Source organism: Rhinolophus ferrumequinum, chromosome 12, assembly GCF_004115265.2.
Source record: "Rhinolophus ferrumequinum isolate MPI-CBG mRhiFer1 chromosome 12, mRhiFer1_v1.p, whole genome shotgun sequence".
In the NCBI taxonomy this organism is placed as follows: domain Eukaryota; kingdom Metazoa; phylum Chordata; class Mammalia; order Chiroptera; family Rhinolophidae; genus Rhinolophus; species Rhinolophus ferrumequinum.
Genome location: NC_046295.1, coordinates 31896067 through 31920608, shown reverse-complemented (window position 1 = coordinate 31920608; position 24542 = coordinate 31896067). Strand labels below are relative to the sequence as shown.

Sequence of the window (24542 nt, the reverse complement as noted above, 5' to 3'; positions counted from 1 at the left end):
AATGAAATTTTGCCATCTGCGACAACATGGATGGACCTAGAGGGTACTGTGCTGAGTGGAGTAAGTCAGTCAGACTTATTCCAGAAATGCCATATGATTTCACTTATTTGTGGAACCGAAAGAGCAAATGAACAAACAAAACAGAAACAAACTCATCGATACAGAGAATATTTTGATGCTTGCCAGATAGGAAGCGGTTTGGGGGCAGGGATGAAAAAGGGGAAGAGATTAAGAAGTAAAATTGGTAGTTACAAAATAGTCATGGAGATTTAAAGTATACAATAAGGAATATAGTCAATAATATTGTAAGAACTATGTGTGGTGTCAGATGGGTACTAGATTTATCGAGGTGATCACTTCATAAGTTATATAAATGTCTAGTAATCACTATGTTGTACACTTGAAACTAATGTACTATATTTCAACTGTAATTGAAAAATTTTTTAAAATTTACAAACTACATTTCCCAGACTCCCTCACTAGTTGACTTTTTGTTAAATTCTTCTTTCTCATACTCTTGCTTCTGCTCGTGTTCCTGGGAGTAGCTGTGTCCTGTCAGTGATCCAAGCTTTCGCTATAACTGCCCTTCTTTGGTTGTCCCAGTGCTGGCCAGGGAGACCAGACCATCCTCTGTCATCCTAGCATTGGTTAGGTAGAACCTCTAGAATCCTGCTCTTGGGCTCTGATAAGAACCCCTCTTCACTTTTATTCCCCTAATGCCTGGAGCTAGTAGCTGCTTCCTCCAAGTGTCACTCTTTCTCTTTTTTGCTTCTCAAGTTTCCTTGCTTTTTCTCTTTACTTCTTCAATCCCTTCCAACACCCATAAGACCACGATTTGTATTCAATTCCCTCTATTTGAAATGCTATTGGAAACAGAAGTGGTTTCTTTTTCTGACCATACTCTTGACACACTTGGTAAATTCTGGGGAAGTATGATTACACTAGGTATTGAAAGCATAGGTTAGAGAATATTTCGTTTGTTCCTTAAGAATCCAGAATGGAAACTGAAGTAAAATTGGAGAACTAAATTATTATTCAATAGCATATGTAGGGAATAAAATGCCTTCCCCCCATCCTGGAATATCTCCTTGCTTATATTACCTTATTATTGTTATTTTTTAACTTCTCTGCTTTTTTTTTTACACAGAGCTACAAGAATCTTCTTCTTGTGGAAGCCTCTCTGATCACCCCAGCTAACCTTGATATTACTTACTCTGAATTCTTTTGGTTCTCTCATTTCTTGGGTATTTCTCCAGGTGTGTTATCAATCAGTCTTCCCCTGAATCTCCCCCTAAATCCAAGTGACCATCAAATTTCTCAGAAAAAAAAAAATATACATACAGATGCCAGGATCCTTCTCCCACTCTTAACTTCCTGAATCAGAATTTCTGGAGTGAGAGGTGGGGAAGGTGGAGTAGAGAAGGCATATATATGTTTTTTATATTCCTCAGTTAATAAACCCCTCAAGATCAGGGCTCTCCCATTTCTTGTGTAGCTTTTACTGTGCCTAACACAGTTTAAGCAGACACAATAAAAATCTGCCCATTTTTCCAATGAATTGATTGAGTAAAAATTCCCAAGAAGACCAGGTGGTGTCACTACTGCCTAATTAATATTTCTGGCCCAATAAAAAGCATCTCACTTAGCAAAATTCGACCTACCCTGCTATACTTAAATCCATCTTTCCATCAGTTTTCTTTCCTACGAGAATTGCATAAACCTCACCAAGAAAATAGATAGCAAAACCTAAACAGTGCAAATAACCTGGGTTCTCTGAAAGCACATGAGGCATGCCCTGAGGCTGCCATGCTGCGTGTGAGGAAGCAAGAACTACAAAGAGCAGAGGTTAAAAAGGGCAGAGGTAAGCCTCTCCTTGGCCCAAGGCCTGAGATTTCATTGCATTCTGTTCTTGGTGTTAGCATTCCAAAGAGAAAGCTTAAGAAACAAATGCTTAACAAGCCTGCAAGAAAAAATAAACTCCAAACAGACTGCATTTTTATTCACCTTTTGCAATCCATTAGTTTTCAGTAACATTTACATTTGTTAACTTGAAAATTTAACTTTCCTTTTATGTCAACCATTTTAACATAACTGAGTTAAACTATCCCTGATTCCTGGATGTGCAAACCAATCTAGCTTTACCATGAGCTATTTGTTATGTGACTTCTAAGGCAATATAGAACCCCTCACCTATGACAGAAGCTGTTTTGTCATTCTAATTACTAACAGGTTAAGAATAGCATGTTTTCGGCACCTGGCGCCTACCTGAAGGTGCATGAGTAGCAGTAGCCTGGCTGCTGCAGCACCACAGCAGGCGAGAGGCCCTTGGACGCCCCTTGTGCAGGAAGGCCTTCGCTCAGCGCCCCTACCTGGACCAGCACCTTGAGCGTGCACTGGAGCAAGAGGCCCTTGGAGTGCCCCTGGTGCTCGAAGGCCTTTGGGCCCAGCTTAAGAGGCACAAGATTCAACACTCCCAGAGGCCAACTCCAGACCAAACCAGAGTACTACCGGGTTTGACCTACAAGTGATACACCCAGAGGGAATTCTCTACAGGCACAAGAGCCCATAGAGGCCAAACCACATTTAAGTGGTCAACCCTCACGCAGCAGAACACCCTGTGGTGGGCAGAGCCAAATCTCACAACTAGTCAGCCTAGGAGTTAACCCCACCTACTCACAAGCAAAAAGCAATTAAATATCTTCGTTAACAGGACAATATACACAACACAAGAGTCACCTTTGGAGCACACGCAGAGAAGAAGAACGAAGTAGTGCAAGTCAAATATAAAGGACACATACTACATAAGATAAGCCAGCAAGAACTAAGAACTCTAGGGGATCTACCTAATACATCGAAGCAAACACAGAGAGTCAGCCAGAATGGGGAAACAAAGAAACATGTCCCAAATAAAGGAACAGAAGAAACCTCCAGAAATAGAACCAAATGAAACAGAGGTAACCAACCTATCAGAGACAGAGTTCAGAACACTGATGATAAGAATGTTTAAGGAGCTTAGAGACGACATAAAGAAGGATGTAGAAATCATAATGAACAACCAGTTAGAACTAAAGAACACAATTACTGAAATAAAGAACTCACTTGAAGGAATTAACAGCAGGTTAGAAGGATCGAATCAGCAACTTACAAGACAAGTTAGCAGCGATCACCCAAACAGAACAACAGAAAGAAAAAAGAATAAAAAACAATGAAGATAATTTAAGAGACCTCTGGGATAACATCAAGTGCAACAACATGCGCGTCATAGGAATACCAGAAGGTGAAGAGAGGAAGCAAGGGATTGAGAACATATTTGAAGTAATAATGTCCAAAAACTTCCCTAACCTGATAAAGGAAAACAACATACAAGCCCAGGAAGTGCAGAGAGTTCCAACCAGGATAAACCCAAACAGGCCCACACAAAGACACATTATAGTTAAAATGGCAAAGGTTAAAGGCAAAGAGAGAATCCTAAAAGCAGCAAGAGAAAGACAGAGGGTTACATACAAGGGAATTCCCATAAGACTATCAAATGACTTTTCTACAGAAACATTGAAGGCCAGGAGGGAGTGGCAGGAGATACTCAAAGTGATGGAAAACAAAGGCCTACAACCTAGATTGCTTTATCCAGCAAGGCTATCATTTAAAGTTGATGGAGAGATAAAGAGCTTCCCAGAAAAGAATAAGCTAAAGGAATTTATTACCACCAAGCCAGCATTGCAAGAAATACTAAAAGGACTTCTGTAAATAGAAAAAAGATGAAAACAATCTAACTAATTGTTTTAACAAATTTAAAAATGGCAATAACTATGTACCTATCAATAATCACTTTAAATGTAAACAGATTAAATGCTCCAATAAAAAGACATAGGGTGGCTGAGTGGAAAAGAAAGCAAGACCCTTGTATATGCTGTATACAAGAGACTCACCTCAGATCAAAAGACACACACAGGCTGAAAGTGAAGGGTTGGAGTAAGATATTTCATGCAAATGGAAATGAGAAAAAAGCTGGAGTTGAATACTTATATCTGACAAAACAGACTTTAAAATGAAGAACATATTAAAAGACAAAGATGGGCACTATATAATAATAAAGGGATCGATCCGACAAGAGGACATAACCCTAGTAAACATCTATGTACCCAACATAGGAGCACCTAAATATATAAAACAGATATTGACTGACATAAAGACAGAGATCAACAGTAACACTATCATACTAAGGGACTTCAACACACCTCTGACAACAAGGGACAGGTCTTCCAGACAGAAAATCAATATGGAAACAACAGCCTTAAATGACACATTGGACCACTTGGATTTAATTGATATTTTCAGAGCATTTCACCCCAAAGCTGCAGAATACACATTCTTCTCAAGCGCACATGGAACATTTTCCAAGATAGACCATATGTTAGACCACAAAACAAGTCTTGATAAATTTAAGAAAATTGAAACCATACCAATCGTCTTCTCTGACCACAGTGCTATGAAATTAGAAATGAACTACAGGAAAAAAAACTGGAAGACACACCAATTCATGAAGGCTGAATAACACGTTAATAAATAATGAATGGGTCAACCAGGAGATCAAGGAAGAAATCAAAAGATATCTTGAGACAAACGAAAATGAAAACACGACGACCCAAAATCTACGGGATGCCGCGAAAGCAGTCCTAAGAGGGAAATTCATAGCATTGCAGGCCTACCTAAAGAAACAAGAAACATCACTAATCAACAGTTTATCTTCACACTTAAGGGATCTAGAAAAAGAACAGCAAAATAAGCACAAAAGGAGTACAAGGAAGGAGATAATAAAGATCAGAGCGGAAATAAATGAAATAGAAACCAGAAAAACAACACAAAAGATCAATGAATCCAAGAGTTGGTTCTTAGAGGAGATAAACAAAATTGACAAACCTTTAGCCAGACTCATTAAAAAAGAGAGAGAGAGGACCAAATTAATAAAATCAGAAATGAAAGAGGAGAAGTGACAATAGACAACAGAGAAATACAAAAAGTTTTAAGAAATTACTATGAGCAACTATATGCCAACAAATTTGACAATCTGGAAGAAATGGACAATTTTCTAGAGGCGTACAACCTTCCAAGGCTAACTCAAGAAGAAACAGAAAACCTGAATAGACTGATTACCACCAGGGAAATTGAATCGGTAATCAACAATCTCCCAACAAACAAAAGCCCTGGACCAGATGGCTTTACAGGTGAATTTTACAAAACGTTCAAAAAAGAATTATCACCTATTCTCCTCAAGCTCTTCCAAAAAAATCCAGAAGGAGGGAAGACTCCCAAACACTTTTTACAAAGCCACTATCACCCTGATCCCAAAATCAGAAAAGACACCACAAAGAAAGAAAACTACAGGCCGATATCTCTAATGAATATAGATGCAAAAATCCTCAACAAAATATTAGCGAACAGAATTCAGCAATACATTAAAAAGATCATACACCATAATCAAGTGGGATTCATCCCTGGTATGCAAGGGTGGTTCAACATCCGCAAATCAATTAATGTGATACACCACATTAACAAAATGAAAAATAAAAATCACATGATCATATCAATAGATGCAGAAAAAGCATTTGATAAAATCCAGCAGCCATTTATGATAAAAACCCTTAAGAAAGTGGGAATAGAGGGATCATATCTCAACATAATAAAGGTCATATATGATAAACCCACAGCTAACATCATACTCAATGCGGAAAAGCTAAAACCATTCCCCTTAAGATAGGGAACAAGGCGAGGTTGCCCACTTTCTCCACTTCTATTCAACGTAGTGCTGGAAGTTCTAGCCACAGCAATCAGACAAGAAAAAGAAATAAAATGCATCCAAATCAGTAAGGAGGAAGTAAAATTGTCATTATATGCAGATGACATGATACTATATATAGAGAACCCTAAAGACTCCACCAAGAAACTATTAGAGCTGATAGATGAATTTAGTAAAGTAGCAGGATACAAAATTAATATTCAGAAATCAGTTGCATTTGTATATACCAATAATAAAACACCAGAAGGAGAAATTAAGAAAAGAATCCCATTTACAATTGCTCCAAAGACTATAAAATACCTGGGAATAAATTTAACCAAAGAAGTTAAAGATCTGTACTCAGAAAATTTTAAGACACTGAAGAAAGAAATGAAAGAAGATACAAATAGATGGAAACACATACCATGTTCTTGGATAGGAAGAATTAATATAGTTAAAATGTCCATACTGCCTAAGGCAATATACATATTCAACGCAATTCCTATCAAACTACCAATGACGTTTTTCACATAAATAGAACATATAATCCTAAAATTTATATGGGACCATAAAAGACCCTGGATAGCCTCAGCAATCTTGAGAAATAAGAACAAAGTGGGAGGTATAACAATACCTGACATCAAATTATACTATAAGGCTACAGTAATCAAAACAGCATGGTACTGGCATAAAAACAGACACATAGATCAACGGAACAGAATAGAGAGTCCAGAAATAAATCCATGCCTATATGGCCATTTAATCTACGACAATGGAAGCAAGAATGTACAGTGGGGTAAAGACAGTCTATTCAATAAATGGTGCTGGGAGACCTGGAAAGACACATGCAAAAAAATGAAGCTGGACCACCTCCTTACACCATATACAAAAATAAATTCAAAATGGCTTAAAGACTTAAATGTAAGATCTGAAACCATAAAATTCCTAGAAGAAAATATAGGAAGAAACTTCACAGACATTACCCGGAGTAAGACTTTTACTGATATATCCCCTCACGCAAAGGAAGTAAGAGAAAAAATAAACGTGGGATTACATCAAACTAAAAAGTTTTTTCACAGCAAAGGAAACCATCAATAAAACAAAAAGGGATCCTACTGAATGGGAAAAGATATTTGCCAATGATATATATCTGATAAGGGGTTAATATCACAAATTTATAAAAAACTCACTCAACTCAACTCCAAAAAAACAAACAACCCAATTAAAAAATGGGCAGAGGACATGAAGATACATTTTTCTAAAAAGGACATACAGATGGCAAACAGACTTATGAAGAAATGCTCAACCTCATTAACCATCAGAGAAATGCAAATAAAAACCACAATGAGATACCACTTCACCCCTGTCAAAATGGCTATCATCAATAAATCAACAAACAACAAGTGCTGGCGCAGATGGTGGAGAAAAGGGAACGCTTGTGCACTGTTGGTGCGATTGCAGATTGGTGCAGCCGCTATGGAAAACAGTGTGCACCTGAAATTAATATAATATTGAATATCTCTTGATATTAAGAAATCAGGGGGGAATCACTTCGTAAATTATAAAAATTACTAACCATTATGCTGTACACCTGAAACTAATATAAAATAATATTGAATGTCAACTGTAATTGAAAAAAATAAAATTAAAAAATATACTGAATGTCAAATTGAAACAAAAATTTAAGAGCGAAAAAAATAAAAACCAGTATGGACATTCCTGAAAAAAATTAAAAATAAAACCACTAGATGATTCAGCAATTCCCCTCCTGAGTACATCTGAAGAAAGTGAAAACACTAATTTGAAAAGATATATGCACCCCCACGTTCACTGCAGCTTATTTATAATAGCCAAGATATGAAAACAACCTAAGTGTCCATTGATGGATGAGAACACACACACACACACAAACACACACACACACACACACACACACACACACACACACACAGAGGAATATTATTCAGTAATAAAAAAAAAATGGAATCTTGCCATTTGCAACAACATGGATGGACCTTAAGGACATATATACTAAGTGAAATAATTTAGATAGAGAAAAACAAATACTATATTATTTCACCTATATGTGGAATCCCCAAAAAAAACAAAAGAAAAAAACCAAACTCATAGATACAGAGGACAGATTGGTGGTTGCCAGAAGAGGGGGCGTGGGTGAAAAGAGTCAAAAGATACAAACTTGAATTTATAAAATAAATAAGTCATGAGGATGTGATGTACCGCATGGTGACTACAGAAAATAATACTGTATTGCATATTTGAAAGTTGCTCAGACAGTAAATCTTAAAAGACCTCATCACAAGAAAAAAATTTATAACTATATATGGTGACAGATGGTAACTAGATTTATTGTGGTGATCATTTCACAATGTATACAAATATCGAATTATTGTGTTGTACACTTGAAACCAATATAACGCTATATGTTAATTATACCTTAATTAAAAACAAATTTAAAAAAAATAGGTGAGTCTTGCCAAATTAAAGGGGCTTGGGAAACACCCTGGGATTTCTATAGATCTTCTCTAATAATGCATAAGGACAACAACAACTAAAAATTCACTGGAGGGACTTCACAGCAGATTGGATATGGCAGAAAAATCAGTGACCTAAGAGACAGATCAATAAAAACTATCTTAGGAACAGAGAGAGAAAAAATTGGCAAAAAATAAAAGAGACTCCAGGACCTGCGGGATGGTAGGAAATTGTCTAATGTATGTGTAATTAGAGTCCCAGAAGGAATAGAGAGTGAGAATAAGGCAGGAAAAGTATTTGAAGGAATAATAGATAAAAACGTCCCAAATGTCATTAGAGAGCTTTGGAGTTATGAGTTGCTCTTAGAATGGAAGACATACCTCACTCAGGGCACACATTTGGAAAAGCTAAGTCTCTGGATTTTTCAAGGAGGTAGCAGGTGGGAGAAAAAGGGGTGGGAGGGTACCATCAGTTGTTGATGAAAAGGACTTATATATACAAAATCAAAGAAAAAGCACTTAAGCTAGCTGAGGTGCCAAAGCCTCAATCTGCCTGAACTTTGACAGAATGATGCAACAGCTACTGACACGTACTCTGAGCTGGATTTTTATATGCATTCACTCACTTAATCATTATGAAAACTCTACCGTGTTTCCCTGAAAATAAGACCTAGCCGGACAATCAGCTCTAATGCATCTTTTGAAGCAAAAATTAATATAAGACCTGGTCTTATTTTACTATAAGGCTGAGTCTTTAATATAGTATAATATAATGTAATGTAATATAATATAATATAATATAATATAATATATTACCGGGTATTATTTATTATACTATTTATTATATACCTATGTAATATAATACATAGGTATTATTTATTATCCCCCATTTTCCAGATAACATCACTGAGGCTAGGTAAGGTTCAGTAGCTTGTCCAAAGCTGCACATCTAATAAGGGGTGGAATTGAGATTCAAACACAGTGCTGATTCCAAAATCTATTCTCCTAACAACTATGATATCCTGCCTCCCTCTAGGTTTCTCTTTGGTGATGGATCTTCCCTTTCAAGGAAGCCCTGAACTCTCCTCACACAAAAGCTGGGGGTGGTGTGGTCCATAGCCCAGAACCCATAGGCTGTGAGGGAAGAGGACTTACCTTGTCTGGAAATCCCACAGTGCACAGGGTCACTCAGGACTTACAAAGACTGCCGAAACTCAAAAAACCCATCTGTGAAATATGGTCCTTTAGAGTCTACATCCAAAGTCTCTTTGCATCTTGAACTCATTAAAACTTTAGAGCTCAAGACAAGGATCTAAATCCAAAATAACCAGCTAAGTATACTTCTTGGTCCTGGACACTGGTGATATGCTGACTTCTGCCTCGAACAACCATGTCATGTGAAGCCAGAAAACCACATCAAAAATATGCCTACATTTGAAGACAGTCCACAGGCTGCACTAATTCCTAGGTACAGTGGATAAGGAGATGCCCAAGACTGAATAAAGGTTCAAATCAATTCAACAAGAATTCGTTGAGCATCTACCATTTTTCAGAAACAGTTCTGTTTATCCTGCCAGGAGGAACAGAAACAGAGCCAGCCACCAAGGAACTATGTGGTGTTTAGAAACTAGAGTCCATAGAGGACCTGCCTTGTGGGAACCTCGTGGGCCTGGTGGACGTGGACCAGTCCTGATGAAGACAGACTGCATCACCACCTTCGAGCACACTCACAACATCACCCCATGGTGTTCAGCATGAGCCCCATCCTTAGGGTCATCATGGAGGCCAAAAACCCCGGGCAGCTTCCCAAGCTGGTGGAGGGTCGGAAGCGGCTGGCCAAGTGGCACCCCATGGTGTAGTGCATACTGAGGAGTCCAGGGAGCACTCCTTGCGGGGACCGGTGAGATGTACGTGGAGATCTACCTGGAGGACCTAGAGGGAGACCACACCTGCATACTCATCCAGAACTCCATCCTGGTGGTGTCGTACTGCGAGATGTGTCCGCTACGGCAGGAGTCCATCATGCTGTGTGCGCCTGTCCAAGTCCCCCCACAAGTACCCCCAATTGAACATGAAGGCGCCGCCCTTCCTCAACAGCCTGGTCTAGTCCATCAACAAGGGTGAGGTGCCCCCCCTCCAGGAGCTCCAGCAGGGACCTGCTAATTGGCCGAGGCCCACAAGATCTGGAGCTTTGGGCTCACCAGCACCAACCCCACCATCCTCACCGCCATCACCAAGGGTGGCCGTACCTCAGCGAGATCAAGGACCGCATGTTGGCTGGCTTCCAGTGGGCCACCAATGAGAGGGTGCTGGGCGAGGAGAACATGCAGGTCGTGCACTTTGATGTCTGATGTGAGGCTGCAGGTTGACGCGAGGCCCGTCATCCTCTAGCCAGTGGGCTGACAGCCAGCCCACCCACCTCGTGGAGACCCAGCATCTGAAACAAGAGGTCGGTGGCATCCATGAAGTCCTGAACAGGAAGCAGGACCTCGTCTTGGAGGAGTCCCTGGTGGCTGGCACCCCCATGTTTGTGGTGAAGGCCTACCTGTCAGTCAGCGAGTCCTCTGGCTTCACCCCCAAGCCGAGGCCCCACACAGGTGCCAGATCTTCCCCAGTGTGTGTCTGGCCACTGGGAGATCCTGTCTGAGACCCTTCAACACCACCAGCCACCCCAGCCTGGTCACAAAGGCCTGAAGGAGGACATCCCAGCCCCAGCTATCTTCCTGGACAGATGGTAGGCAGCTCTCCCCCAGTGCCCCTGCCCTGGGCGGGACTCGGGGCCGCACTGGTGCGAAGCCCACAATCCACCATAGCAACAAGCCTTCACATTCCCCTCAAGACATCAAGACTGTCCAGGCAGAGCGATGCTGTGCCTGACAGGTTTCTGGGGCCCACTCTGTGCCGGCACCCAACATGAACACTTGTGCCATTGTTTTCCATTGATATTTCAAGATTTCAGAGGCAATCAAAATGCCCTTGCAGCAGGGACTTATTAGCCTTGGCTGCTAATAATAAACATGTTAAGAGGTTTATTGGGGTAAATGGCCCATGGTGGATTTTCTCCCAGAAAATGGGGAGAACAACCAAGTAGACATTTCTTTTTGAACAGAAACTAGAAGGCAGGAAATCTTGTGCGGTGTCACCATAAGCACCTCCACCTGTATTAGTGCCATTGGAATAATAAATATGATATGATGGTGACAAAAAAAATCTGAAGGGGGTAAGTAAACAGGCAACGTAGCATAAGTGAAAGGACTGATACAGAAGGTTCTAAGCACAGAGAAGGGAGTGGTTAACTCAATGTGGGGATGAAAGAATAATTCATTGATTCCATAAACATTTCCTGAACACATACTATGTGCTTCAATGGGCCAAAACCTGGACAAATACATTTTACAGCAAAGAGGAAAAGGGAGACATTTTAGGCAGAGGATGCCTGAAACATCTTGTTGTGTTTGAAGAACTACAAGACACCAAATGGTGGAGTATAAAGTATAAAGGAGAAAAGCAGCAGGTGTGGCTGAAGCCTGCAGTAACTCATACTATGTATTGAGCACAATAATTCATAATATGTATAAGGTGCAATAATTCATACTATGTGCAGGAAACAGCATAAGTAATTTTTGTGGAGATTCAAACCCCAGACGGTGTTTATATATATTAGATGCTTCATAAAAGTTTTAAACTGCTAGTAGGATTTACATGCTTATACCCATGGGAGTGCCTGATATTTCCAGCCTCAGCCTGTGACCCGCTTGAGAGTATCAGGGAATCACTTTCTTCTCAGGCTGGGGGACCCTCTGCTGATGGTGGTTCTTCCCCACCCAGCAATTCCCCAAGGGACAAGACTGGTACCGTCAGATATAGCATGGCCCCTCCTTATACTAATTTTCCCGCCTCCCCTGGACTCCACTGGGAGAAGATTTAGATCATTCTTTTCCTGAAAAACTCACGTACGACCCAAAGCAGTAGAGAGTTAGGAGCGGAAACAGAAATTGTGCCTTTTTAAAAAATATTCTTCTTATGTCTCAGAGGGAGAACAAGTCATCCATGTTTGGGGGCTTTTAAAAAGTATTTTCATGAAGGATCACTCGCTTCCTAACTCATCATCTTAAAAGAACAAGGGCTTTTTTTTTTTCTTTTTTAATCCATTGATGTAGGAGGAATTTGAAGCAGCCTTGCTGTATTAGTTTCCTAGCGCTGCCATAACAAAGTACCACAAACTGGGTGGCTTAAAACAACAGAAACGTTCTCTCACAGGTCTGGAAGTTAGAAGTCCAAAAGCCAGGTGTCAACAGAGTTGGCTCTTTCTGGAGGCTCTGAGGGGTTATCTGTTCCATACTGCTCTCCTAGCTTCTGGTTGTCACTGGTAATCCTTGGCACTTCTTGGCTTACGGATGTATCCAGTTTCTGCCTCCATCAGCCATGCTGTTCTCTCTCTTTTTTCTTTTTTTCTTTTATTTTTGTGAATGTACATGAAGGTAGTTTTAATTTTTTCCTTACATTCCAAATCGAAAAAACACACAAAAATCTTCCAATCTCTTTGAATTACTTATGTAGACAGAAGTCTACTCATATTCCTTCTTCTGTTTGTTTTTTTAATTAGTTTCAGGTGTACAAAACAATGTAATAGTTAGAAATTTATACCCCTCACAAAGTGATAACCTCCCTCCCTCAGTCTACTACCCGTCTGACATCGTCTGTTAGAATTCCATTGACTCTATTCCCTATGCTGTACTCTACATCTTGTGACTATATATATATATATATATATAAAATTATAGTTGACATTCAAATATTATTCAGTTTCAACCATGCTGTTCTCTCTTCTTTTATCTTCACATCATCTTCTTATAAGGACACCAGACCTTTTGGATTCCGGACCCACCCTCCTACAGTATGACCTAATCTTATCTTAATTAACGCAAAGACCCTGTTTCCAAATAAGGTCACATTCTGAGGTACTGGTGGGTTAGGACTCCAACATAGGCATCTTTTGCAGGAACATTCTTCAACCCATAACACTTGGGCGATTGGAAAAGGTCAATCCTATCACAAGACTATGTGTCACAAGAGTAACAGAATGATAAATACCTTTGTCAGGGGGGACACAAGGGCACCAGCCTGCTGAAGTTAGAAGCCACGTTCACTTCAATGAAAAAGAAGGACATCAGTGGCGGTTCTAGTGAGCATCAGGAAGAAGTGCAGGACTAAGGAGAGTACCAAGAAGATGAGAATAAGAGCATCAAAGGGGATGGCTGGTCAGGGGGCTTTACGGATGGGCTATTAACTGAGGAGGCTGGAGATCTGTGCCCCGGGAATCAGCTGTCCTCAGGCCCCAGAAGTAACTCCAGTGTTTACATAGTGCACTTGGCTGCTTTTGCATTGAAGGAGGAAGAGTGTATTAGAACCAGCTTAGAATTCCCAGAGGAACTTGCTTTGGAAAGGGCTGGGTGATAACTAACATGCATCAGTATAAAAATATGCCTCTTATGGAGAATCTTATGGAGAATATTTTTTTAAATACTTCATTTGTTTTCATTTTATTTAACCATTTTACATGCATTTACAGTCTCTCTCTAATTTCTTAGAAAATATTATAAAGATAATCACATTATTTAGATCCTGATAATGGCATTGACACAGAGCAGTTATGTAATTTCAATGAAGATGTATCATATTTAGACCACCACAAATACTTTATTTTTTAGAGCAGTTTTAGGTTTACAACAAAATTGAGAGGACAGTACTGAGGTTTCCCATGTGCCCTCTGTCCCCACACATTCAGAGCCTCCACCTTTCTCGATGTCGCTCACCAGAATGGCACAATTTTTTTAAACCAAGAATGAACCTGCATTGACACACGATAATCACCCGAAGTCCATAGTTTACCTTAAGTTTCACCCTTGGTGTACTTTCTATGGGTTTGAAAACTGTGTAATTACATATATCCATCATTAAAATGTTATGCAGAATATTTTCACTGTCCTAAAATCCTCTGTGCTATGACTATTCATCTCTCCCCACCTCCACTCCTGGCAACCACTGATCATTTTATTGTCTCCATGGTTATTCCTTTTCCAAATAACAGTAATTGGAATCATACCATATGTAGCCTTTCCAGAATAGCTTCTTTCACAAGTGAAAGAATATGCAATATCCATTTAAGGTTTCTTCATGTCTTTTCATGACTTGATTGCTCATTTCTTGTTAGTGCTGAATAATATTCTGTTTTCTGGATGTATCACAGTTTATTTATGCATTCATCTACTGAACGACATCTTGGTTGCGTCTAAATTTTGGCGATTATGAACAAAGCTGCTAGAAATATCCTTTTGCAGGTTTTGTGTAGACATAAGTTTTCATCTCCACTGGACACTCGTACATACAAAGGAGTATGATTGCCGGATTGTATGGTAAGGGTACGTTTAGTTTTGTAAGAAACCACCAAATTGCCTTCCAAAATGGCTGCACCATTTTGCGTTCCCATCAACAATGTATGGGAATTCCTGTTGCTCCACATCCTCGTCAGCATTTAGTGTTGTCAGTGTTCTGGATTTTGGCTATTCTAATAGGTACGTAGTAGTATCTCATGGCCTTAATTTGCATTTCCCTGATGACCTATGTGGAGTATCTTCCATATACACTTTTCATCAATTGTCTACTAATACTAATATCTTTTCTAACTATTTGATGTTTCCCACTCCAGGATCTAATCCTATATTACACTGTGTTGCATCAGTTTTCATGTTTCTTCACATTCTTCCTTAATCTGGAACAGTTTCTTAGCCTTTCATTGTGTTAGTTGGCCTTGATATTTATAAAACATACAAGCCAGTTATTATATTTTGTAAAATGTGTCTTACAGATTGGGTTTGCCTGATGTTTCTTCATAATTAATTCAGGTTATTCATTTTTGTCAGGAAAACAAAAGAAGTAATGTTGCATTGTTTTGGTACATTGTATCAGGAGGCACATGATGTTCATTTGTCTGTTTTTAGCAATTAACTGATCACTTAGTTAATAGAAGACAGTCTTTTTTATCGTTATTATTAAAAATGTAAGAGGGGCTCTGTTTTTAATACTATTCTCTTTTTATAGCCAATAAAATCATGATCATTCTTGTAACCTTCATGGATCAGTGCACCTGAAGTTGTATTTTTCACCCTAATCACAGAGCACACACACTGGAACACAAAATAGTCCTTCTGGGTGAACCAGTAGGAGGTAGAACTTGGACTTGCTGGGCCTGGTTCCATTAAAGGCCCAATTCCAGGAAAATAGCTCTCCATTTTTTAAAAAAAACTTTCCTTCCATACTCTGTGTTTATTTTTGATTGAATTTATTTCTGAATCTATTGTGACTGCCGTCCTCTGCTCCCCCTGACAACTCAGGAGTCTTCTCAGGGGATGCATAAAGCACAGAACTGTTTGAGATGCGGTTTGAGATTGTCATATCTTTCTTTGAGGGGAGCTCAATTCAATTAATTTTATTATCATCATCATCATCATTATTATTATTATTATTATTATTTCAGAGCCCCTAACTCAAGGACTAAAGGAGTGATCTAGAGCTGTTCTTAGCCTTCCATTTCTGAAGGAACATGGAGTTAGGCTTTAAAATCTGTGCTTCAAATATAGAAGAATTCTTTATGGTCACAGCTCTTGAAAAACAAGCAAAGGGAAACCATAACCTTTAAGCTTTAATTTGGTGACGCTGTGTATCACTGAGTGGGTGTGAAGAAGATTTACCTTTAGTTCAGATGAAATACATCTGAAAAATAATTCACATCCATTCAAAAGGTCAGCTTTGTATCTAATGCAAAATTTTTCAGAAATGCTAGCCCACTGCATTCATTTGATTTTCCTGAAGAAAACCTGATTTTGCACATTTGACTCTACATTTGTTTTTACAGAGTACAGACTAATGGAAGCACACTTTGCATTCCTTTCACCACTAATGAGAAAAGATTATAACTCATACAGCTCTCCCTGAATCGCAGCAATAGCAAAACACTGCCAAATATAGCCGTGTCTAACTATTATGAATATCTTTAAGCTTGCGAACCATAGCTGCAATAGCTAGCTCTATAATTAGCTGCTTAATCAGTCTGGCTTGAGAAAACACACCACTGAGTACTATTCTTGCACTGAATATCCAGTAGCTTGACTAATTGCTGATTTAAAAATTGGGACGCATGACTCTGTAGAATGTGTAAAATGCTTTCTAATTATTCATTAAGAATAAAATGGGCATCTATTGTATGTCTCCAACTTACGGAAGGTTAATGTTGAGGGTTTTATGCAGACCATATTTATAAATTTACAAATTGTGCCCATGAATTTAAAACCTAGTAATTCAGCTTATTAAACTCTAATCACATCTTCTCCCTTAAAAGGCAGCATTTTATCAGTAGAATATAAATGTATTCATTGACTTGTAATTACTTACACAACTTCCAAAACAAGGTGAGTTGAATGTGTAGATTGATTAATTTGGTAGGTGGTGACATGATTTTCTATTTCCCTCTTCTCACTACAATATTCCAGTGTGAATGTGTGACTGTTAGAGAAATTTAAGTCCACTTTCCTTCCTATGTTCCAAGAGGCAGCCTGAGATACGCGGTGATGTCTGCTACTCAAGTCCATATCTGATATTCCAGCTAAAGGAAAAGGATCCCCACACAACCCATGACTCACTTTGGTATTAGTGCCCAGAAAGGTGACACCTCTTCTCTGACAAGGGCCTGAGCCCACTCCAAACTGGTACTTGGAGAGGATTATATAGAAGATACATTATTAGAGATTGCTGCCACTTTCCAGCAGGCTCTTGACACTAGTCTGGCTAAATTTCAGACCAGGTGATTGTATTCCTATCTAAATTTCCCTACAATTTCAATTTCATAAAATATGATCATCCTTCCTATTGAGAAAGGCAGTTGAATTAGTGGCAGGTCATTTGTAATAAGAAGATCAATAGAAATATTTATTCATTCTGCAAACACTAAATGTCTCCTGTACACCCACACTAAGAACTGCAAGGACATGAAATTGAAAAAGATGTAAGCTCCTTTCTTATGTCAGCTTCATCTCCAGAGATTGCACTTTTACCTCCGAAGAAAATGATGGTGCTTTGCTAGGCAGAGATGAAGAGTTCTTAAACATTAAAACCTCATAGGAAGAAATTTTGCAATCTCCAAGATATCTATTTCAATTATTTGTACGCTTCAATTATTTGTAGCCAGGGCGTTTTCATTTATTCTAACTCGGGGTTTCTCAACTTCAGCATTATTGACAGTTTGGACTAGATAATTCTTTATTGCGCAACCAGTCCTGTGCTTTGTAGGATGTTTAGCAGCTTCCCAGACCTCTACATGCTATATATACCATTACGAACCCCTCTGGTCAAGACAACCAAAAAATATCTCCAGACATTGCCAAATATTCCCTGGGGGATACAACTACTAGTCTAACGTGAATTTGTTCCTTTACAGTTTAATGTCAGGTGTTTGTTTACCATGGAGATAGAGAATAATTGGTCACCATTTTTTATTGAATAATATCGAGAAAAGCTATTTTTACTTTTCTAAATTGATATAAAAACTTCATCTTCCTCTGAATAGATTTCATTATTTTTAAGTGAACAATAACATTGTAACACTGGACTGATTATTCCAGTTTCTTATTGACAAGATTCATAGTTTCCTTTTCTTTCAATTTTTTTCACTTTAATTTTGAAGTCAGTGATTCACAACCATTTTCCTACGACCCTGTGATATGCAATTCAGTGAAAGCTAGGTCGCCTTTCCTTAGAAAGATATGCATATCCACATATTATACATAAAATTTTAGGAGATTCAAAGCTACTACCTCTCCATGCCCTTTCCTGGACCCCAGGTTAAACTTCTATGTTTTAAAACTAGTGCCAGTTCCTTGAGTTATAGTTTTGTGAGATTATGAAATAAAGCAAGCCTGAAAATGGCTGATAAAATTTGCTCTTTTCTAGGTAAACACTCCAGACACTGTCAACCTTTCCCCAAGCACCCTATTCTGTTTTCTCCCCTGTCATTGCTGCCCCGGTGTTTTTGCCAACCCATTATTGCTCTTTGCTTTAATTACTGACTTTGATAGCATAGAGTCATATTACTTGACAAGAGAAGATGGGATGTGTCCCACCCTTACTCCTGCCTCCCCACCACCCAGCAGCTGCTGAAGAGAACCTCTGAGGCTAGTTTAACCCTGCTGTGAGGTATCCCCTCACTCGCTTCTTCCAGCCTTCTCCCCCTGAAAAGAAAAACACACAGAGAAAGAGAGAGAGAGAGAGAGAGAGAGAGAGAGAGAGAAAATCATATGCACAAAAGCATCGGCAAGCAATCCAAAGGACTGCTTAGAAGAGATGAAGGAAAAGACGTATATTGTCAAACAAGTTCTATACGTATGTCTATATAGACATTTCTTCAATGTGGGTCCCTATTTCTCCAGTTCCCCCATGTAACCTCTCTTCCCCTTAGCTCTCCTCACCTCCTATGCAGAACGATTATGTTCTGCCCTCAAATCCAGATGCCCATTCATCCTTTTACACAGACAAAATGGCCTTGAAATTAATGGGGGACCCGCTCCCGAGAAAGCAGCTTAAGACCATCAATTACTACTTCAATTTGTGCTTGGTGAGTCACCCCTCCACCCCAAGTCGCAGTGATTTATCAGACTATTTCTTCCAAACACACAGAGTATTCTTCCCCAAAGGAATTCTCATACCACATGCTAAGAGACTAATACTTTTTCCACGTCATTACACCAATAAGGGCTAGCATACATCGCTATTTTCTACATCCTTGCTGCTCAAAGGATGCTCCCTGGATCAGCAGCATAAACAGTACCTGGGAGTTTGTTAGAAATGCAAAATCTCAGGCTCCACTCCAGGTCTGCTGAATCAGAATCTGCATTTTAACAACATCTCCAGGAGACTCATGTGCACACTGAAGCGCCCTCCACCACCATCTTGACATCCTTACAACCTATGCTGAGATTGCCTTGGGGCGCTGAGCATTGTGTTGGGGTCCTGAAGAGCACTGCCTCCTTCCTCCTACACACTGAGTTCAGACTACAGAGTGGTTCCATCTAAGAGACAGGTCAGCAGATCTCCCTCTAGTTTAACGTGCTTCCTTACCCACCTCCTGGCCCTTCCCCACACCTACTACCATCCTCTGGACTTTGAGTATGGTTGTTCAAGCTCTTAGATTCCTTGAATTGTCGTCTGTTCCCACCTCCATATATCTCATGCTTTGGGGAGCTGGTGGGGTAGCAGTAGAGATCAGATAATACAGATAATACAATATTAACCACCTCTTCTAAGTAGTCTAATACGTGCCGGGCATTACACATCTTTTATGGGTATCAGTTCACTGAACCTCTTATAACAACCCTGAAACTAGATAGTCTTGTTCCATTTACAGATGAGGAAACTAAGGCTCAGGAAGAGCAAACAACTTGTCTAAATTCTCATAGCTCGTCAGGAGGCAGAGGCAGGATGAAGCCCATGCCTGGCCCTTCCCATGTACCGTGCTGCCTTTCTTTTATAACCACAGTGCCATGTGTACTTAGTTACCTGGTACTCAGGATCTATCTAGCCTATACATACATATCAGCAAGAATTTCTTTTTCTCAAAACATTGTCCCTATCCTCAAGCAGCCCACATTTGGAGGTTGTCACTGACAAGTAAATTGACAATGTACTACGATATGTGCAAGAAAGGTGCTAAGTACAGGGTGCAATGAGCACCCACAGGAGGCCATCCAACTCACTGTTGGGTATGAGGTTTGAGGTAAGACACCCTGGCTGAAACCTAAAGGAAAAGATGGAGAGAAGAGCACTTAAGCAGAAGAAACAGAGAGTGTCAAGATCAGAAGTGAGAGACTCTGCGGCTGGTTCAAGGAACAGGAGGAAATACAGTATGGCTGGGGCAGAATGGGGGAGGCTGAAGTAGAGTGGGGGAAGGAAGGCTGGGCAGCGGGATGAGAAAAGGCCGAGAAACAAGCAGGATTTCTGTGATGAAGAACCTGAGAAGCCATAGAAAGAGTTTGAGGACAAGAAGTGTCCCTGAAGTTTTTAAGCATAGGAGGGACATGATCACCTTGTGCTTGAGAAAGATGGCTCTTCTGTGTAGTGATGGATTGAAGAGAGGGCAGGAGAAAAATGATGGAGAGGAGTTAGACAGCAGTTTAAATAACATGGATGAAAGATGATGGGCCCCGAATTAGGGTAATGTCAGGAAAGACAGAAAATCAAAGGGTAGAGCTATTTAGGGGGTTAACTTCAGTCGGCCTTGATCGATGGGATGTGAGTGTGACAGAGATGATGTCCCCAATTGTTGGCTTAGGCAGGGGTGTAGATATTAGCACCATATATTTGGGTATGTTACCAAAAACCATTCTTACAAATTATCTCCAAATTAAAATGTGAACACCAGTTTATCTTCCAAGATACTTACGGCTCAATTTGCTTTTCTCATGGTAACAGGAAGTCTCCTCAGTCATTTATCATTAGTAACACATTTACTTGTGTAACGGGATCATTACGGGGCATACACACTGAGAATTATTATCACAGCATGATGCCCTAAAGAAAGATCATTAGACAGGAGAAACACTGACGCTTTAGTAATTGGACACAATCATGCTTCTAGCTGCAAACAGTCATTTGGTTGGGGAATTATTAAACCTAGGTTAAAACAAGAGAGGTATAAAAAATAAGCTGCAAACTATAGATATGAAAAAAGGGAAATAGTCATAAAACATAAAGAATGTCAAAGAAAAAAACACTGGCCTCAGAAAATAAAACAAACCTAGAAGCCTACACAGGAGCATGCTTGTTATGGGCTGGTTCTCATTTCAGGCCTGACTCCTGGAAGTTCCTTCCTCCCCAAATGCCTGTCAATGATTTTCAGTATCTTTTTTGACAGTACACATTAAAAACAGGAATACTTTCTTGCAAACCCCATGTATTTTAATTCTGAAGGACTAGATTCTACATAAGTTAATTATTCATTTTTTGTTTTTTTAATATTAAGAGGAAGAGAGAACAACAGAGAAGCGGTTGCTTTTTTTTCTTTAGCACAGAGAGAGAGAAAAGGCAACCTTATTTTTTCAGTTACCATTGTGGGCCAAAATGTAAAAGTGAATTCTGAAAATAAAAAATAGGATTTCAAATTTGGATAGGAATTTATAAATATATTGAAACTATGATTGGAACAAATTCATAGGGATTTGACATGAATCAGTTATAATTTTGTTTGAATTAGTTGCCTTTTTTGCTTTCGTCCACCAGAAAATCTTTTCAATTGGCATGTATTCTTCTTTGTCTTGCCTCGAAGCATGCTATAGAAATATCGGGGTTAAACTCGCTGTTTCGGGGATCATGGGATGTTGTTAAGAATACTGACTGTCCACTGCTTAGTATCACTTTTATAGGCACGCCTTGGGGAAATTTTGCGTATGGTTAGCTGCCTGCAAAACTTCTCCTGAGTACACATGGTATTTTTTATCGTGTAGATAAATCTTTAGCTGACCAAGTTTCTCTTTCTTTTAGTTTAAGCCACCAGGAAGGTCGATGCAGACTTCTGTGGCCTAGCAGTAGTCATTGGGTGGGGCATAAGTCTCACGAACACTTCAGTTTTTTACTTAAATTGCGTATGAGCCAAAAAGAGTTATAAATTCCTTATGTTTATAGCCCTTATACAATTATAAGAACCAAAACAAGCATACAAAATTTAATGCGAGCAAAATGGTAACACTAGTGTAATTCATTTTCATGGCATTAGTAAACATGACGAATGAAGCTATAATGTCAAAACTGACCACCATCCATAGTGAGCTCTTGAACCCCATGTCTATTACAATGACGTATGGTGTGATGACTCAATTCTCTCGCTGATGAGCTCTGTTTAAATTACTGTGAAACTTTCATTCATGTGGTGTATTATAAGGACACTTGGCTTTGTTTGATGCAAACATATCATTTAGATGTTTAGGTCCATTGCTGTGCTTTTCTCATTAGTCCCCATGACCATCCAACTGTAAACATAAACACAGTCCCAAGGATGAAAATCTCATAGCAGTACTGAGTGGTCACACAGAAGACCCAGAATGTTCTTATAGTATTTTCTAAATTGCCATAAAAAGCAATACACAAAAGTATTAAATGCTCTTAGAAAACTAACATACTCTGAGAATATATCTGGTATATTGCAGTTGAAAACCACTGATTTAGGGGTTAGTGACACATCAATTTTCTTTTTGGTCCCATCTTTCCAGTCTACTTTTATTTTCTACTTGACCTTATTTTTAGACTATCCATATTTTTTATTTAGGTTCTGTGTGCTCTATTGTAAAATACCTAAACTCTCCCTCTGAAGCAGAACAGAATAAAAACACTAGCCGATGCTCCCAAAGAAATAACCTGTAGTCAATTGGCTTAAAACACCATCAGCCACAGTTCTGTGCTGAAATATTTGCTTGTTATCTGCAATCCTCCTCTCCTGTGAGCTTTCAATGTCCATTCTCAAAGTCATAGAAAGCTAATGAAATAATTTTTTAAATATTTTCTGTTAAAAATGCCAACATCTTGGCTTATTTATGGTTCTAACAAGTATAGATAAAATACCAAATGAGCTTTAAACATAGAAAATATTTATTTTAAGAGATGGCACAAAATCTTAATATGAGTATTAAGAGAGAAGGTTGTCAAATCCTCTAACAAAACTGCCTAAGTCTCTAAACAGCACCCCCGTCCTCAGTGACTTTCTGAGAATATCTTGCTCTTCATACCACCCACACAGGGGCTGGTCCAGAGTTTAGGTGATGCTTTCCAAGAAGCAATCCTTCAGGCCTAGCAAGATGGAATGCAGATCCTACTATGTGAGCTTGATAATGTAAAAGGGAGCTGCAGAAGGTGAACAATTCGGCTTTTGTGTTGTGTTGGGGACCCTGCAGATGGATTAATCAAAGCTTTTTAAGGGAGGAAAAAACCTACTGCTAGACTGGCACCTAGAGTCAGACCCTGCAGCAGACAAACCTAGGGACTCCAAGACAGCCAAATCAATATTGATGAACTAAAAACTATTCCGCAAACCTAAGAGCTAAATGCCCTAGAATAGTTATCTAAGTAAGAAGGCCACGCATGTCACTTTAGTTGTGTGTATCTGTCTATTCTCCATTAGATTTGGGGACATGGATTCATTTTTAAATCCTCAGAACCTAGCATGGTATTTGGCACTTAGCAGGTAAACACATTTATTTATTATACTGAAATTCTTTTTTTAAATTATAGTTGACATACGATATTATAATACATTAGTTTTAGGTGTACAACATAGTAACTTGACATTTATATATCTTATAATGTGATCACCACAATAAGTCTAGTAACCATCGGTCACCATAGTTATTATAATATTAACTATACTCCCTGTGCTGTACTTAAATTCAGATAAATATATAAAAACACAAGAATAGTAGAGAGTGGTAGGCTATTCACCAATTCCTTTTTCCTTTCCTCCTGAGCCCACAACTAGCCTATATTTTCCAGCCTCCCTTATTGATAAGTGTCATCATAGTAAATTACGAGCAAACATGGATGTGCCACTTCCAGGCCTGACCCAATAAAACTTACCATATGATCCCCCACTATCTCTCCTCCATTTGCCTCTGGATGCTGGCACCCAGAGTGACCTTGGAAGCAAGTGTCAAAGATGGCACAGCTTATGTCAGCGGGGATCCCTGAACGACCGTGTAGAGCACAGCCTCTTTTGCCATCCCCATGCTGCCAAATAGACTTAACATGAATAAGAAATAAAATTCTGTTTTGTTAGCCCCTGAGATTTATGGCTTCTCTATTTCAGCAGCTAACGCTATCCTAACACCACACATTGAATAGATGATGCTCTATTGGCATTATTAAAGGCCAGGAATCGTAAGGTTAAGGATGCTATGTAGTCAGACCTGGCTTTGAGCTCTGGATTTGACGCCCACTAACTCAGAGACCTTGAATACACATTTAACACCATGGTTCCACATCGGGAGAGGATTCAATAAGCTCTGGCATGGTTATCCCTGAGTACAGCTCCTGGCACGTTGAACCACACCATTATTGTGACTACATGGCTATAGGAAGTACAGTCCTCTCTACCTGACTGATTCCTTCTTGGTCTCTTCCAATCTCATGATCTCACTCCGAATTCCTTTTCTAATCATCAAAGGAGTTTCCATCAGACTTAGACA

The 24542-nt window shown here is 39.3% G+C and overlaps 1 pseudogene; it reads left to right on the top strand.

The window, feature by feature from the left end:
* The first annotated feature begins 919 nt into the window (after positions 1-919).
* The window catches only part of LOC117031515 (elongation factor 2-like), an 86920-nt pseudogene continuing 63297 nt past the window's right edge, over positions 920-24542 (top strand).